The following is an 11,057-nucleotide window of genomic DNA, read 5'->3' as shown; positions in this document are numbered from 1 at the left end:
CTGAAAACTATTCATTGCGTTGTATAACCCTGAACTTTTATTACTCGCACAGGAAAGGAAACGTTTTCATATAGGGCTTTTGATTTGCCAGTGTCCCTTTAATTACAAGAGTGTAGCTTAACTCAGTGACACAAAACGGCGGATTTATTGCTTGCAGAACAAGCCCAGCTGGGGCAGCCTCCCATCAGCTTTGCAGCAGCCTGTTAGTGGCGGTGCCCAGTATGATGTCATGCCACTTCTGCTGATGACGTCTGTTCAGCTCTGGAACCAAAACAATCCAAATGCATACCCAGTGCAGCACCAGGGACCCTTAATCACGGCCCCCCTGGGGTGCCCGCCAAGAGCTGGTCGTCCGTATCTGTGCGCTATGTCCCAGGCAGGCACCAGCCCGTGGCTAAGGGGGAGCAGCTCCAGACAACGGGATATAGCGATGGAGCTTTATGACATTCCATTGGCCCGGGGGGCAGGGCGGGCTGCTGTTCAGACTGAGCCCGAGCATTTTCTGTCGGAGGGGGAGGCTCCCGTGCTCCCTGCCTTTAAGGTGCAGGGACAGAGAGAGAGAGAGAGAGAGGGAGGCAGAAGCAGCGCGCGCGGCAGTTGCGGGGCTGCAGCCCGGGACAGCCGCAGCGTAAGGCGGCGTCTCGAGCCGAGCGGGGCAGCTGCTGCAGGGCCGGCCCCGGGGTGGGGACGCCGCGGCGGCGAAGCCGGAGAGCCCGGGCGGGTGAGGACGGGCTGAGCTAGGAGGCTGTGCGTGGAGGTGCTGGGGAGGATGCTGCTGCTGCAGCGGCCGGGAGGGGAGGGGAGGGGATGCAGGCGGCGGCGGCGGCGGCGGAAACAGCTGGAGGCAGCCTGGCTTGGGCCACTGCCGGGGCTTGAGGCGCCGTGTCAGCGATCGGGGCGGGGAGAGGGGCTGCAGGTGCAGCCGGGGGGCAGACCCCGGAGCGCCAGGGTATGTGGTCTCTTCTGAAGCCTGACGGGAGCCGGGCCTGGGCAGCGTGTGGGTGGCTGTGGGGGGGCAGCCACCCGCGCCCACATTCACCTGGCTCCACCCAGGCACATAGAGGCAGCGTCCCTGGCCCCCTGGGTCGGCGCCGCAGTACAGTCGGACTCCACACATGCATGTCCTGGACCTGGTTACTCCGCAGAGGCGGAAAAGGTCCCCTCAGAGCTCTTCGCCTAGCAGCAGCCACGCTCCTCCCCAGAAGTGGCTGGCTTTCGGAGGGTGCTGTGATGTGACCTCACCCGCGTGTGGTCTGTAAAGCGCTTTGTTGTGCTAAACCTTGTAAAACATCCTTCCTGGGGCAGGGGGCGATCGCACAGGAAAGGTGGAACCAGATGGGATTCTATTCTAGAACGTTGTCCCTAGCTGCGATTTCCTGAGTCAGCACGGCTGTTCTCAGGAATTTACCAAAATTCTGTGAGAAGCTAACACCATGTGTGTCTGTCTGTGAATGTATATCTGTGATGGGATATCACTGGTGTTGCCGGACTGTTGAACAACGTTTGGTGTTTCTTTTATTGCTTAAATTGTGGTTCTCACAAGAAGGGCCTGTGAATTCTTCAGTGCCCTAGCCTCTCTTGTGGGCTGCAGAGATTCACTTGGTCATTCTCTAAAGTGGGTCTCAGGAATTGGCTTATTTAAATTTTTTAAAACAAGATTTTTGCACAGATCCCTGTGCCACTTCAGATATGGACCTGACATAAGACTGTAGGCGTTGTAAGTAAAATGGTTTACTGGTGAAGTTTGTTGAACGCTCTCCAGCCATCAGAATTACAGGCACAGAATGTTTAAGCTTGCAGAAGTTTTAAACTGAGTTTAAATATTTATTTCAGAGAGCATTGAGCACAGTGAGTGGGATTTCTCTTGAGATTATAGGGCATAAGGCACATTCCTATCTGGGAGAATCAAAAGCAGTTTGGGGGATTGTTTTCAGCTGAAAATTCCTAATCTGTTTTAATACGGGGGAAGTCTGTTGATGTACTCAATATAAACCGAAGTGCCTACACGTGACCTCCTGAGCACCAGTGGAAACAACACTGAGCTTCTTCCATAACAGAGTAGGATATGTGTAATGCAGAATTTTCTCATCTCCGAGATCTCAGAATTTGGGCCAGGATTTAAAATAATGTGTTTTAGTGTTTCCTTTTTGAAAGGGAAGAGTTGTTACTAATCTGTGATTTAAAGGGGAGGGGGATTTTGCTGCTTTATGATCTTAGACTTTAATGAAGGACAATGAGGAAGGCTAGGGGAAATTTCTGATGCAGCTAAGCTGACCAGATGTCCCAATATTATTGTGACCATCCTGATATTAAGGACTTTATTTTATATAGGCAACCTATTCCCCCCTCCTGATTTTTCACAGTTGCTGTCTGGTCACTAGATGCATCTGAGAACACTGATATGTCAGGAAGGATTTGTTAGTTATGTATTGCTTACTGTACTGTGTCTGAGCCATTACAGGCAGCTTCGTTTTAGAAGTAATGGGACAATTTCATCAAAAGGGAGTATGTGTGTTGTGTATATGTATGTCTTTCATATTTTAATAAATCAGTGGATCTTCGTGAGCACCTATACAGTTCTGGTATTTAAAAAAAAGTTGTTACGTTCTCACTGTAACTGTTTTTAATTTGAAAGTAGATAAATAGCCACTGAAAAATGTCTCTATTGATTTTTAACATTGGAAAAGCAAAGTGGGATCCATGTCTATTATTTTGAAGAACCCGCCTTCTTCCAAAATGAAATTCTATGCGTATCAGATGGTGTAGTATAAATGCTACTTTGATCAATGTCTATACACTTGGAAAGACATTCAGAATCTGGTTAGGCTGGAGCCATTCTTTAGATTTATTAGGGGAAAGCATATAATCTGTTCCCCCAACCTTTCACATTCATATCCTCTTATATATGAGCAATGATAACTTCAGACATACAAATGAAATAAATAGGGAAATTACGCAACTTGTGTACACCACTTAAAATGTGTCTTTATACATGCTGATGTATACGCATATACATAAGGGATGGAGATTATTTTTGGATTTGGAAGAAAGAAGGGGGCTTTTCTCTGTGACTTTAAGCCAGCTGCTATTGTTGGAATCACAGCCAGTACCAGTTAAGCTTTTCAACAGTGTTTTAACCATGCTGTTGACAAGTACCAGTAATCAGTTGTTGCTGTGTTTTGATAACTGATACTGAAAAACAGGGATAGAAACTGAACCCAAATGACCTGATTTCAGTTTGTTTCTCTTGTGTTTTACAAAGTAAAAACAGGTCAAAGATACAGAGACTGTGAAACTCAGAAAAAAAAAATATTTATTCGTCTTGAAGCAGTCTGTAAATAAAGTCTAACACTAGCTTTTCTTAATTCCATTCCTTTTAGGACTGGATTAAGCAGGATAGCTAAGTGGCTCCTGGACAAGCAGTTCCCTCCATAGCATTTCAAATATTAATAGATCTTAATTTACATTAAACAATTATATGGCTTCTGAAAGACTGCAGAGCATAGCACGTGTGTGAAAAGTCAGAACAGCTGGAATAAATTATAGCAGTATCAAAATGGTACATCAAATTATTTCTTATATATATGGCATTGTAAGCAGAAGATGGTTTCAAAGAGAAACTTCAATTTTTCTTGTGTTATTAGCTAGTTCAGGTTGGGGTTCTGGTGACAGACGCTCTGCTATTGTGGTTTATCATAGCCTGAAAATCCCTCAGCGGGGTCTTACATTTGTATTATGTTGTTTCTTCTCTATTTATTAATATTTCAAGTAAAAATAAGATGGATTTAAATTTTTTGTAACTTTCAGTATTTTTAATTTAAAAATCTATTGCTGTGTAAGTCAGAAATTGAGTGCTCTGGAGCCAAGTAACATTAAGCTAAATATAGACTATATCCAAAATTATTTTGATTTTTACAGACACAGTTCTTTACTGATAATGGCTACGTTAAAGTTCAGCGGGCCTGTTTAATGAAAATATATATATGATTTCTACAGAAAGAAAGTCCTCCATGACCTTGCACAGATTTGCGCAGATGGACTTTTTTCTTCCCTTGCTGAACTGGGTCCTAAATTCTCACCTCCATTTTTAGCTTTTGAATTCAAAAATTGTTTGGTATGTCAGTACTCCCAGTGGCGTGTATTATCCTGTGTATGCGAAACACCATTTCATCAAAAGGAGTTTGCCTTGTAGGTTATGTAACTTTCCCCGAGACACATTGTACAAAAAACTGGTGATACTAATGAAGAGTATCAGTGCTCTGTGCATGCTGCTCTGGTACTTCACTGCTTCAGATTTGAATTTCACCGCCCCCTACTTGAATCTCATAAACAATATTAAACTAGTTCAGATTAATTTAGTTTTGGTGAGGAGGCATCTCTGTTTTAATTGTGCCACTGAGCGTGCTGTTTTTGAAGCCTGTTTGGGGTTAACTTGTTAAAATCAAAAGAAACATTTGAATTATACCCCAAGAATTCTTTTATACCAATTCACATGCCAGCAAGGAACAAGACCGACTATAGACAAGGATTTTAAACTCATTCAGACTAACTAGCCAGTCTTTTGGCTGAGTGCTGCTGACAGTGCAGTTATTCTGCCATACTCAGTAAGTGGCAGCTTTTCTACTTTTGAAACTTAACATTTTTACATTTGAACAGGTTATTCAGTTAATTGAGTTCAAATGGGGAATAATGATTTATGACCTGACGAATGCTTGGTTATAAATTTCCTTGCTCTTCCTTCTGCTTTTGATAATTATTCATTAGATTATTTTGGACGAAGGGGCTGTTGGGTAAATTCTGTGGGACTATCTGGAACTGCTCTTGAATGATTTAAATCCTGTTTCACCACCTACGTTACTTCTGTCACTCACTTACATGCTGTTTCTGGCAGCAGTAAGACATTTGGGATGACAGGGTTTTATTTTGAATCCCTTTCTAGAGAATGCTTTAATCTTAGAGGCGTGTGGTCCAGTGGTTAGCTCAAATCGGGGCAGCAGCACTCATGGGTCCTAGTCTCAGCTCTGCTGCTAGCTCATTGTAAACGTCAGTGTTTTTCGTTACCTACCTTGCATTGGTATTGTATTATAAGGCTTGCCTAATTAATGTTTAGGAAGTGCTTTGAGGACCTTGCAAGGAAGGCACTGTAGAAGCCCAGAGTGGTGTTTTTCTCCCATCTGTTGCTATGCAAACAACACTTGGTTACAAAGCTCTCGTTGGGATAATTTAGCCTTTGAGAACAGATTGTGATCCAATGACGTGCAGCTTTTAATGAGTGCAAGTCATGGGTTTTGGCTTTTGTTTTAATTTAGTTTCTGACAGAATCAAAATGTTGCTTGTTGTGTTTCAGTGATGGTTAAATTAGCATCCTCTTTTTTAGTTGTGTTGCCTTTTTAATAGCAGTAATATTATTTTGTCTTTTGTTAAGAGCTTAGGTGTTACTGTGGGCTAAAAAAAAAAACCTAACCAAAACCTGAGGTGGCTTCTGAAAAACAAAACAAAATGCATCCTTTCCCTAAAGGACAAGTTTGCTGCTTTCACTCTTCCTGGTCCCTGCTGGCATGGCATGTGGTGCAGGAAGCCAATTTTGCTCCTGCTGTAAAATTTTTGTTGTCTTTTTAACTCTATCCTTTCTTTAAAGCAACCCACAACACGGTAAACAAGACACTTTCTGGAGGGTAAAAGACATTTTAAGTAGCTTGCTAGTCTGAATCAGTGCCACCTGCAGTTTGGGGATTGATTTGAAGAATTAATTTTCTCTATACGGTTTTGCTTGTATGGTTTTATGCTGCCCTCCTTGCCCTTCCCAGCATACGGGGTGTGAGGCAAGGTGAAGGAGTGCTGGGGTTTGATAGTTCTTGCCTATTGCCACAGCCGCAGATGGCTGGGGAGAGAACCACCCTCCCCAGAATCTAGGGAATGCAATAGGTACTGCTGGGGGAATTCTGTGCCACTGCATGTGCGCAGAATTAGTGTCCCCCTGAGATTTATTTGCTTTCCCACAGAAAAATGACTTTCTGACAGGGAAACAAAGGGAAGCTGCAAGCACAGTCATGCATCACTTCCTAGGAGAGCAGGTACGTCATTTCACGCACCCGGAGCAGCTGGCAGAGAGATAAATTACTGCAGGGTTAGGGACTTTCAGATCAGGCTTGACAAAGCCCTGGCTGGGATGATTTAGTTGGGGATTGGTCCTGCTTTTAGCAGGGGTTTGGACTAGATGACCTCCTGAGGTCCCTTCCAACCCTGATATTCCATGATTCTATGACACCCCAGCCAGTAGCTTCTGCCCTGAGCTGCGGTCAGCTGCTGGTCCCAGCTGGGCTGTAGGCAGGAGAGGACAGGACTTCATCTTCCCCTGCAAGGAGTGTCTGGGCTGTGTCAGAACCCACCCCCAGAAACCGCCCGCAGCTGCAGGAAGCTCAGCATCTTACCCTGCTTCCTGCCCACATCGCTCCTCAACTGTGGGGGGGGGTCACTATACGGGGAGCTGCTCCCCCATCCACCCAATGCCCATGTATCCGGACCTCCCATACCCAGACACCCCTGCCAGGCCTCACCGTGTCTATCCAGAACTCCCCTAGCCCTCCATACCCGAACCCCACCCCACTGAATCTTAACCACTGCATCTGGAGCCCCCCTGCATGCAGACTCCCTGCCTCCGGACACTTACTCCTGCACCCAGACCACTACCCACTGAGCTCCCTCCACTCAAACCCCCACCCCGTGCATCACCCTGAGCCCCACATCCAGACCAACAAATAGCTCCACCTCCACCCCACCAAGCCTCACTCCCCCAGCATCCAGACAACCCCGCCCCCCGCACTGAGACCCCCACACCCAGATCCCTCCACTGAGCCCCAACCAGCTTCACCTGGAAGCCCTGGCAGAGTCCCATTGCCCCTGCACCTGGAACCCCCCCAAAAAGCCTGTGTGCATCCAGATCCCCCCACACTTAGACCCCCCACTGAGCTGCCTGCATCCAGATTGTCCCACACAGAATCCTCTCACACCACACCTGGATCCCCTGACACTGAGCCCCTCCGCACTTGGATCCTGCCTGGTTGAGCCTGCGTGCCCACACTTGGTACGCGTGGTGCAAAGGGGGGGCCCCAGGGTGTTTCTGGGGCAGGCCCAGGCCCAGGTGCTGCATAAGGGTCAGGTGCAGCCTCACCGCTGAGTCCGTGTCCCAGGGGTGAGGGGCCTGCATGGTGATCTCCCACCTTTGTGCAGCCAGTGGCCTGTGCTCCCCACTGCCATGCTGGAGTCTCTGCACTTATTTATTGACAAATTAAACTTGAAGAATTTTAAAATATTTTGTGCAGCATTTTTAATGTTTTGGCCCAGAATGCTCTTAGGAGTAAATAGGATGGATTGATTTAAATCAAAGAAGTGTAAATCACTGATTTTAATCAGCAAGCAAGAAACCTATTTTTAGGCCATCGATTTAAATTGTGTACTTTTAATTTTCCTAAAGCAAGTTTGATTCTCATTGGTTGGTAACCATTAAAATATGTTGGTTTGCAACTAAATATAACTTTTACACTAAATTTGGTACTTCTTTTTGCTAACCAGGAGCATACACTATTTAATTTATTACACATTTATTTAAGCAATCAGGGATTTGGAGCAATCAAATTTTTGAATTGCTCCACTCCAGCTCCACTCTGGCACCAATAGTGACTGCTCCAGCTCCGCTCCGCCCCCCAACTCAAATGAATTTTTAACTAAATAAAAGAGTGCATACTGTAATTTTGAAAAAATATTATTTTTATTCAGACTTTTAAAACAATTTAAATGTCAACAATGATACAAACTAGAATCATTCATAATTCATTCTGTAAAAAATTATTGCAGCAATCAAGTCGTCTTTCATAGCCTGCTGCAAATCATTTAAAATTAACTTTAAAGCTGAAAGCAGTCACTCTACACGAGCTTAAGTTGTTGGCATGCTCGAAGCAATTCTACAGGCAGCCTGAATGCAGTGTGAGTAGCTGTGAATGGCCTCAAAAACAGACTTAACTTTTAGCCTACCAATAGACTCCATCGCCTCACAATCTTCCCAAAAATTTATCTCGAATAATGCTTCATTACAATTATGAATTGCAGAAACTCACCGGCGTCTTTCTTGTTTATCCAATTCCTTTTCAAAGGCGTCATCTTCTAAAGAATTGGTGCTTGAATTATCTCCATTTCACTGTGATGGTTGAAGACATCTCAGGGTGGACGCTCGAACAAGTTCAGAGTGGAGATGGAAGTTTGAGACCAGCCTGCTATTTCTGAAGGATGTGAACTTTCTGAAACCGCATATTCAATTGTTGATGACTCCTTTTTTTGTGTTTCGTTTTCTTCAACTTCTTTCGCTGAGTTCAAATGTAGCAATAGATTTTGTTGTTCGAGTCGTCGAGTAATATCAAGGAGCCTTTCCTTTGCCTTTGTTATTTCTCTTGAGCATATTTCTCTTGACCATGGGTCAACATAAACTCCAGCAAGGAAATTAATATTGTCAAAAAGCTTCTCTTCGTGTTTGTGCACAGAGGATAGAATTCCTTCTGCAATTTGTCCACCATTTTCTTGCAAGAATTTTGACAGGTTTCGCCATTCCTTTATTAAAACTCCAGGGGTTACATCGATCGCTTGAAGATTCACAGTTGTTTGGTTTGGCTTTGCCAAGAGGTCTCGCAGGTTCTTCACTTTGTCCCATTCAGCTTTTGTTAACTTGAGTTCTCTTGTTCCAGGAGCAGCCACTTGTTCACAGTAAGATTGAAAAAGAGAAGCCGATCAATCATTGCAAATGTTGAACCCCAGCGAGTCACAGTATCCAGTGATTGAGTTACCCCATGTAGATCAAGCAGAACACTTTGAATACTTGGGGTTCGTAGTTTGACAACGACTTGTTGAATTTTTGCCAGAAATTTCTTTGCATGTTCTTTGTTCAGTCCATCCCAGATTGCCAACTGAAGAGTGTGAATACCACACCTCATCAGTTGGACTTTTGAGTCATCCTCATGAAGCCGTGTTGGAAGTATGAGGCTAGGGTCATTAACCCATTGTGCAGCAGCATCCATGTTGAGTTCGATTTCATCCATTCCTTTAGTTCCTTCATCAGGCAAAATAGCTTCATTTCTGTCCACATCTCTGTTCTCAAAGGTAGAAATGGTTTCATTGTCCTCGCTGGAATTTTTGACGGCACACGTCATGTTTGCTGCATTGTCAGTGCAGACGCTCAGCACTTGCATTTCACTGATCCCAAATTTTTCTAAAATAGCTTTTACTTTTCACTTATGAAGAATTGTGACTCCCTTCAGTGTTGATTTATGTCCAAGGTTTTTTACCACAGCTTTATCTTTTCCTTCTTTGTAGTACTGAGCATTGATTGCAAGGAAATTTCTGTTTCCACGGGTTGCCGCATCCATTTTCAGGTAGCACAATTTTTGCTCCAAAGCTGTCTTGAGCTCTTTGCGACCAGACTCAGCTATGCTGACAACTAAAATGACGAACCGCATCGTGCCCCGTCGAATTCCAAGCTGCCGACCCATTTCACCTACAATTTTTTGGAATCCTTTGTTCTTTAGCTTGAAGGTAGTGAGTGGTGTTGAACTCAAGCAAACCATTTCCATCAGCCCTTCATGGAAAGTATTGGCATCCACAGTGACTGTAGCCTTTGAGGACTTCAAATATGAGTCAAGTTTTGTTTGCTCAATTTTGGATTTCTTTTCAGATGAAGCTCTGCAAAAAATCTTTTCTCCAGGAGTTTTCAAAGAGCCAGATGAACGTCGTTTAGCCGCGTCCGCTTTCTGTTTTGCCTCATCTTCCTGGTCCTTTTTGTAAACCAGAGCCTCATAGTTTTCAGGATGGTTACGTTTTACATGCCGCCAAAGTCTGAAACTTTTCACAGCGCTTGCTTCACTTGTCTTGAAGCTAATGGTTTGAGCTCACCATTCACTTCCTTTTCCACCTTGCACATTGCCGATTTCGTCTTTGCTTTTCCCAAAAGCCCAAATTTTGGCTTTTCAAATTCAAAAGTAAGGATGTCATTGAGATCCTTTTCCGTAAATCGGCTATCAATCATCAGGAGCAGATTTGATGTTTTTGTTGAAGCCATGGCCAAATCTTCCTGTGCTGCTACCGCATCCCAGTGTTTCTTGTTTTGATCTTTGAAAAGCAATGAACAAAAGCATTACATTTTTTTTATAATGTACCTGCTTGTGATATCTTAACCGCTTAAGGTATTTCATTTTTGTCCAGAAAATCCAAAATAAATTCGATCTTATTTTCTTTTTACACAAAATTATTATTAAAGTATATTTTAATATTTTAACATGTTTCTTGCAGTTTTAATGAAGTAAGAAGTATTTTTAATATACATAATTAATATAAATTTTTATTTATAAATTGCAAGTTAGTTTTCCTTGTGAAATTTTGCTGTAAAAATATTTGAAATATTTTCCAAGTTTTTAATTAATATCTCAAAAATGCTTTAATATAGATATATCAATGAAATTTGGTATGTGCCGTAGCGTTAGTAGGTGCTATCGCTGTTCTACAACATTAATTGTTGGGATGTAACGAGGCTACACGTTACGAGGTTGAAAATAAACTTTAACAGGAAAGCGGATTCAAATTGCAAGCACAGTCCTTTTAGTAAAGAGAGCAAATGTTCAGAAATATGTTTTTCCGCTTTCCCGTTAAAGTTGATTTCCAACGTTCTGTCGTACAACATCATTCAAATAAAATTATTTAAACTACAGGCGTCGTGAAGTGGGGGGAGTGAGCCAATTTTATTTAGTATTTTTTAAATCTTTGACTATTTAACAGGTACGACCCTGGAATATGATTTAATACTAAAACATGTATTAAAATGGTACTCTTAATTTATTTTGTATAATTAACTGTTTCTGAGAAAACTGTTTAATCTGCTTAGATGCTTAGAGTGATACAAACAATTTTACTTATTACTTATTTTTCAACTTTGGAATCATAAATTTTAAATGTAATAATAAATATTAACCAAAAATTATTAACTTATTAGGGAACATAATATTATCGCTCGTAGCCAG

At 43.0% G+C, this 11,057-nt stretch overlaps 1 protein-coding gene across 2 annotated transcripts in view; it reads left to right on the top strand.

Annotated features, from left to right (window-relative positions):
• The first annotated feature begins 562 nt into the window (after positions 1–562).
• ABHD6 (abhydrolase domain containing 6, acylglycerol lipase) overlaps positions 563–11,057 on the top strand; it is a 44,621-nt gene continuing 34,126 nt past the window's right edge. The window contains exon 1 of one of the 2 annotated variants that reach the window (XM_073351436.2): positions 563–721. The gene's annotated coding sequence lies outside the window, so the exon portion shown is untranslated. Of the gene's footprint in view, positions 722–873; positions 950–11,057 lie in introns of those variants that run through there. The other variant, XM_073351438.2, reaches the window with a different exon arrangement.

This window comes from Lepidochelys kempii, chromosome 7 (assembly GCF_965140285.1).
Source record: "Lepidochelys kempii isolate rLepKem1 chromosome 7, rLepKem1.hap1, whole genome shotgun sequence".
NCBI lineage: Eukaryota > Metazoa > Chordata > Testudines > Cheloniidae > Lepidochelys > Lepidochelys kempii.
Note: the sequence above shows the minus strand (reverse complement) of the source record. Positions and strands in the feature narration are given on the sequence as shown.